We start from the raw sequence: 7616 nt of genomic DNA, 5'->3' as shown, positions 1-7616 counted from the left end.
CAGATGAGGGAGCTGAGGGCTAGGAGGTTAAGCAACATGTGACAGTGGTCGTATAGCAAACAGCAGAGCCCCAGATTGTCAGCCTTGCTGTGCCCTCTTTAACCATGAAGCAAGATGCTGTTCTCGTTGGTTCCGTGAGAAAACTGGACAGGGAATCATACAAAGGTCTCCCAAGTCAGTGGTAATCGGCAGAGGTAGGAGTGGAGGGCAATAATTCAGATCTTCGATTCCGAGCCAGCAAAGCTCGGTCTCTCTCTGTCATGCCAGAGCAGAAAGGTCATGTGCTTTCAGTGGGCAGCTGCCCCTGGGGCTCAGGACCCAGAGCAGACACACAACACATGACAGGGGGCTATGTGGTCTGTGAGGTGGCTGCGTGGCGTGGGGGCAAGAACAGGGGTCCCCTGTTTCACTCTTCTTCACACCAAACCTGCAGGGCCAGGGAGCCCGTGTGGCGGGCAGGTCAGAGAGGAGGGGGGCAACGAGCCGGGAACTGCTGGGGGGCAGAGCTGAGCTAGAGGAAGCTCCGGGTGCCCCACGACGGCGCCCGCCTCCAGACACACAGGAGAGCACCAGGAAATGTCTGATGGGTGAAATCAAAACAAGCACATGACTGAGTGGAGGTGGGAGTTTTCTCCACACGCCAGCAGAGAGGAGACGCAGGGAAAACAGTGAGCCAGTCAGTAGGTCACATTCTGGGGCTGCCCACACACACCTGGGGCGGCGAGCGGCCCCTGAGGGGTTTATCGCCACAGAGCCTTTGTGGGAACAGCAGGCAATGAGGTGGACAGGTCAAAAGTTTACACCGGAGAGTCCAAATCTGTGGGACACTACATGCAACATCGTATCTTGGTTTGATTTTGAAACAGTAAAAGGATATTAGTGGAAAGCCACATAAAGCCTGTGGTTTATATACCATTAACTAAATTAACAGTGTTAATTTCTCAATTGTGACAAGCGTAGAACGTCTGTGCAAGATCAGGGGACCCTGGGTGAAGGGTGTGCAGGAGATCTCTGTATTACCTATTCCTGAAAATTTTAAATTCCAGAAGTATTTTATAAAACTGGGACGCCTGGGTGGCTCAGTCAGTTAAGCGTCTGCCTTCGGCTCAGGTCATGATCTCAGGGTCCTGGGATTGGGCCCCGCATTGGGCTCTCTGCTCAGTGGGCAGCCTGCTTCCCCCTCTCTCCCTGCCTGCTTCTCTGCCTACTTGTGATCTCTCTCTCTCTCTCTCTGTCAAATAAATAAACAAAATCTTTAAAAATTTTTTCTTTAAAAAAAAACCAGAAATATAGATACCATCCCAAACTTTTCTGATATCCTTGTTTTTAACTGCTGTGACTTGCTGAATCAAAGCAGCTGAGTCTGATATAAGTTCAATGTAATTTCCTTCCAGAATTAACTCGTCTTTCTGGGCTTGAGATGCTGAACAAGCAACACCTGGCCTCATCTGAGCCCTGTGGACATATTCCAACAGGAGAACCATTTTCCTGAATAACAGCGTTGATGGAGAAGTGAGCATTCCCAGACCTCATCTGGTAAGGGAAGCCCAGTAGAACACGCCTTTGATCATGTCCTGTACGTACTACAGATAGTGTGAACAGTAGCAAGTTCTTTTCTTTTTCCCACCGTTTGTCAGCTAGGAGCCTCTTCCTTTTCTTTCCAAGGAGACTTTTTTCTTTCTGATGACTTCTACATCGATAGGACTGAAGCCCTTTTGCAGGAGGCTTCCCAGGAACCGCGCATCCCTTCAGAGTGATGTTGACATTTTCTGGAATGTCGACAGTCTGATTGCTGAGAATGGTCTTCATTCTTGCAGGAGATTTGGCAAAGAGAGCTGTTTATATTCCTCTTATCAGTTTATTTTTTCCCCAGCATCCAAAATCTTTTTAATAACAAGGCAGGATCTGAGGTTAGTTTTTGTAGCCACAATGGGCCAGTTGGTCTCCGGTGCACTTGGACTTCTGGTCCTTGGAGTACTCACAGGGACTGGTGGGGTTGTGCAGGGTTCACAGGGCCTTGCTGAAATGCCTGTACACCTCTGGGCCCTTTCGAGGATCAGAGAACAGGAGGGTGGCACAACCCTTGTGGGAGTCCGGGGCCAACTGGTTGAAGGTGACAGTCTTGTTCCTGGCCTTGATGTGGCTCATGTGTGTAGCGTATACACCTTTAGTTTGGGGACCTCTGGGACACGTACATCCCTCACTGCAGATCCTACAAGCACAGGTGTTTTGTCTTCCTGGCAGCAAGCTTCATCTTCTTGGGCATCTAGAAAGGAACAGAGGCCATCAGTTAGTGCATCAGTTAGTGCAACTCGTGAACAACCTCTTCAGCACAAACCGGTTGAAGGTAGAGCTGGTTTGTTCTGCCAGAGATGTGTGCAGATTTACCAACAGCCTCATAGACGTCCTGGCTCTTGGGCTCTTGTGCCAAACCTTCTGGTCCCTGTTGTGGTGGATGTCCCCTCCCAGGATGGTGCCTCCTGCTCAACCAGGTCCGTAAAGCCCTTCTATTATTTCTATAGTTTTATGTTTCTCATTTAGGTCTTTAGTCAACCAAAGATAACTGAAGACACACACATGATTAGGAGCCTTTATTTTTGTCTGGATAGAAGCCAGCTTCCCAACACCATTTACTGCTGATTCCATCCTTTGTCCATCCGTTCTTGATGTCACTTCTTTCCTACAACAAGCTCCCATGGATTGTTAAATCTGTTTCACAATGTCATGTTTTCTTCCATTTTCTGCTTTGTACCCTGCCTGCTTCTTTGGCTATGGCTTCCTAATATGTCTTAATAATTAAGACCTAATAGGTCTTAATAGCTGGTGAGGGAGGTGAGAGTGAGTGATAATTATTATCACTGCAGATGAGGACACGCAAGCTCAGACAATCTAAGTGACTTGACCAAGATCACATGACTAATGAGTGCCCAAACCAGGATTTGAACCCATGTCTGCTTTATTTATTTATTTATTTTTAAAGATTTTATTTATTTGACAGAGAGAGATCACAAGTAGACAGAGAGGCAGGGGGAGAGAGAGAGAGAGAGAGGGGGAAGCCGGCTCGCTGCTGAGCAGAGAGCCCAACGCGGGGCTCCATCCCAGGACCCTGAGATCATGACCTGAGCCAAAGGCAGAGGCTTAACCCACTGAGCCACCCAGGCGCCCCAACATATCTGCATTATTTAGAAGACTGCGCTCTTTCTACTCCTCCGGGCTGTCTTCAGAGCTGTTTTTTACCCTGGGAAGGCGAAGAGGTTGGGTGGGTATTTTGATTACATTGGCTTCATGCTTCTGGCCTCAAAGGAGGTCACGTTTCTTCCCAGAAGGAACGAACATTTCTTTTTGGCTCCTGGAACCAAAGGATAAGAAGGCTTATCCTTGGGAGCATCCAGTAGGGTAGAGACAAGCAGCCTAGAGCTGGGGGCCCAGAGAAACAGCCCTTCAGGGAGTGGGCTTCATGCTTCCTGTCCTGTGGCTGCAAGCAAGGGCTGAGAAACCACAGAATTATCTGTATCTTTTTGAAAATAGATCTGACCATATCGATCTCCCCTGCTGAAAACCAAATAAAGAAATGACACTACACACCCGCCCACCACCACCCACCGAGAAATAACAAAACCCGCCGTGGCTCCTCAATGAAGCAATAGGTTGCAGAATTTTTTTTTTTTTAAAGATTTTATTTATTTATTTGACAGACAGAGATCACAAGTAGGCAGAGAGGCAGGCGGTGGGGGGGCGGGGGAAGCGGACTCCCTGCCATCCCAGGACCCTGGGATCATGACCTGAGCCGAAGGCAGAGGCTTTAACCCACTGAGCCACCCAGGAGCCCCAGCTGCAGACTCCTTTGTGTCTGTGTTTCTTTTTAGTCAATAAATCTTTTTTTTTCCCTAATAGAATTGCATGCAGGAGCCCCAAATGTAAAACAATAAAGTGTGGCTTTATTAAGTGTAGATTTTCTTTTCTTCTCTTTTTTCTTTCCTTTATTTTCTTTTCTCTTTTTTCTTTTCTTTTTCTTTCTTTCTTTCTGTGCAAAATGTTGGCTTTATTAAAGCATGCATGGGCAGAAAGAGCTGCCTAAAAGTGTAGCTTTTTTTTTTTTTTTAAAGATTTCATTTATTTATTTGACAGACAGAGAGGCAGGCAGAGAGTGAGGGGGAAGCAGGCTTCCTGCTGAGCAGAGAGCCCAATGTGGGGCTCGATCCCAGGACCCTGGGATCATGACCTGAGCCGAAGACAGAGGCTTTAACCCACTGAGCCACCCAGGCGCCCAAAGTATAGCTTTTTAAAGCCTAAAGTGGAGATCTGCTTAGCTCCCTCCTGGGCCTGGCACCCAGTAGGTGCTCAGTAAATATGTGTGGATTTGATAAGCAGGCTTGAGGACCTGTCCATGGAACCCTTTTGGCATCCACTGTCCTTGAAGTCAAGCATGAACCTCCACGACGGCACGTAAATGCCTAACTTTGGCCTTGTCCTGAATTAACCTCCCATCTCCTAGACCGACACCAGACCCATGCTAATCAGCTCACCATGCCCAAATGTGCCCAGTCCTTTCTTGTATCTGTGCCTTTGCAAAAGCGGTTTTCTCAGCCTGGAGTGTCTTTTCCTCCCATGTCTCCTGCTTTGTGAACCACCAAATCTTCGTAACCCGGCTCACACATCCCCTGCTCCATGAAGCCTTCCTTGGTTTCTGGCCAGCTACCCGGAAGCCCCATCTTTGTGCTGATTGTGCACCTGCTGTCATACTTGTCATGGCTGCCAGAACTCTGTCCCACAACTCCTCAGGGCAGGGTTCGGGCCCTTTGTCCCCATCCTCAGTCTAGCATTCAGTCTCTTGGTGCTCAACGAATGCCATGTGAATCAACGAATGAAGGAGGGAATCGATCCATGAATACGGAGACACCAGTCAACCCACTGGAGGTCTGCCATGGGAAGATCCAGCCCAGGACAGCCCTCGCAGAAGGACCAGCGGGAGTCAACACCCAGCAATATGTGGCAAGCCCCAAGAAGGTGGCTCTAGCTATGTCACAGGCCAGGAGGGGTAGGGATCTATGAGGCTAGGTTCCTATGAACTACAGCTGTGAAGTGGCAGCCAACCAAGGGTTGGTTCTTGCAGGGGTAGGGGCCTCTTCCTGCCCGAGGGCTCCTCTCTTCCAGCACCCACACACCCCTCTCTGTTCACCCCAGTCCTGGGCCATAGAGAAATCACTTCTACCTTCATAGCCTCTGGACCGCCCTGGGGAAGAGCCCCTTCCTCATTCTAAGTCCCGAGTTTCCTTGGGCATCTCGTAGTTGGCTGTTCATGGGCAGATACCAACAGCTCCTTTCATCCAGGAAAACTTGCCTGAGGCTCCTTCCCAGACAGTGATCCCTCTGGAGGTCTTGGGTCCTGCCTTATTAATCATTCTCTCTGCTGGTCCATGGGGAGCCTTGTGCTGGGCGTCTTAGAGGCTCAATGAATATCAACAACGCAGCAGATCTGTGGGAACACAGAAAGGTCACTGAAACCATCAACAAGCTCTAGCCAGCCCTGGAGCAGGGACAGAACCATGAGGAGTTCCACTCCAAGGGGACACAATAGTAAACGGCGACACTGTGGTCTGCTGTATACATGGGTATGCTTTCAGTAAGCACCAGCCTGATGTCAGACACTAGTTGCTGTGGTACATGGTAATGTCTGGCTCATAAGACTGTTGAAGAGCAAGTAAAAAGATTCCCATTTTTTAGATGAGGAAACTAAGGCTTACAGAAGAGAGATGACTTGCCCAAAGTTTCACAGTTCAATGAATATCAGAACTGCTATCAGATCCCACATCCCTCTGCTACAGGAACCTTGAAAATAAGGCCATTCCCTGGTTGGTTGGTTCGTTGGTTGGTTGTTTTCTTGGGTGAGAGAAGCATCAGAGAAGCCTTCATGGGTGTGATCCTTAACTGAGCCGTTATGAAACCCCTTAACATTGGTTCATTTATTCAACCACAATGTATTGAGCACCTATTGGATGCCAGGCACTAAGAATACTTAGTGCCTGGATGAATAAGATACAGACCTTTTCTGAAGGAGCACAGGGTCTAGTGATGGGAAAAAAAAATCAGACAAAGGCAAAGCTTGTATGGGTGGCAAGTGTGACAGGACAGTCCCCAGGAGGCTCTCCATTCCCATGGGGGATCATGGGAAGCTCCTACAGTAGTCTGGGGCATCGTGGAAAACTCTTTGTCTAGGGTGGAGGGTGTGGGAGACTCTCCAGCCAGTGTGGACATCATGAGAAATTCCTGGGCTAGTGCAGGAGATCTGGTGAGGCTTGTTGGGGAGGGGATATCTGGGCTGAATCTAGAAGGCTGGATAGGAAAGCAAGGGAAGAAGTGCGAGGAAGACCCTAGAGCAGTATGTGCAAAGGTCTGGAGACCAGGCCTTTTCTTAGGCCCCGAGAATAGGTGGACAGCCAGCCATCGGTGTATGTGTATATGTTCCAAGCTCACAGTGGGAAATTTATGAGGCCTCAGTCAATTCCTGGGGTTTGTGCAAGCCCAACGTTGCTCAGAATTGCATTGTGAAACTTGAGATGATTAGTTTTGTGAAGTTGTAAAGAAAGGGACACCAAGGGGCGCCTGGGTGGCTCAGTGGGTTGAGCCTCTGCCTTTGGCTCAGGTCATGATCCCAGGGTCCTGGGATCAAGCCCCACATCGGGCTCTCTGCTCAGCAGGGAGCCTGCTTCCTCCTCTCTCTCTGCCTGCCTCTCTGCCTACTTGTGATCTCTCTGTCAAATAAATAAATAAAATATTTTTAAAAAAAAGAAAGAAAGGGACACCAAAAGGTTGTAAAAGCATTCCAGGCCATAGGAAAAGAATGGCCCTTTGGAAATGTTGTCTGTTCACTTCTTCCAGGTACCCTCCTCTACTTGGGGGCTGTAGGGGCATCTGCTTGGAGAAGCTACACGGTCACATGAGGGTCATTCCACTTCGAGTTGGAAGGTGGCTCTTGGACCGGGTCAGGGACAGACACAAGGAGCAGGGAGTTTCAGGTGATTCGTAGCCCCTTGGAGGGGCCAGCTGTTTGTTTAGTTGGGTTCTGAAGGTGAACAGCCTGAATTTTCTTCTTTTTTAAAAAAGATTTTTTTAATTTATTTGACAAAGAGAGAGAGGGAGAGCTCAAGCAGGGGGAGCGGCAGGCAGAGGGAGAAGCAGGCTCCCCCCTGAGCAAGGACCTCGGCTATGTTCTAATGGGAACTTGGCAGATGGCTCATTCGGAGACTGACTTCCTCATCTGCCCGGCAGCTCTCCATGGGGACTCAATGAATCAGTGCAGATAAGGCTTGTGCCCACGGTCCTGCCAGTAGGTTTGGTTCCCTTCCCTCCATTCCCCTGCATGGCGTGGGCACTAGAAGTCCAGAAGGGCTGGGTTTTCTAGCCTGGCATCTTCCCCTCCTCTCTCTGGATGGGTTCCCCACAGCTCACTTCAACTTTTCCATGACCCAGAGGTGCTGGTTCCTCCTCACCTGCCTGGCAAGCCCCACTTCGCCCTCCTACCTGAAACACAGGATGGTTCTCCCTCACCACAAGGGGGCATGTGAGGGCATGGTGGAGGGTGGTCACCTTTCCAGCTTGTTCTCTGTCAGGTCCTG

The 7616-nt window shown here is 49.3% G+C and overlaps 1 pseudogene; it reads right to left on the bottom strand.

Annotated features, from left to right (window-relative positions):
* Positions 1-416: 416 nt before the first annotated feature.
* LOC125082999 (60S ribosomal protein L9-like) lies at positions 417-1809 on the bottom strand (annotated as a pseudogene).
* Between the last annotated feature and the right edge of the window lie 5807 nt (positions 1810-7616).

The sequence above is a fragment of the Lutra lutra genome, chromosome 13 (assembly GCF_902655055.1).
Source record: "Lutra lutra chromosome 13, mLutLut1.2, whole genome shotgun sequence".
Lineage (NCBI taxonomy): Eukaryota > Metazoa > Chordata > Mammalia > Carnivora > Mustelidae > Lutra > Lutra lutra.
Note: the sequence above shows the minus strand (reverse complement) of the source record. Positions and strands in the feature narration are given on the sequence as shown.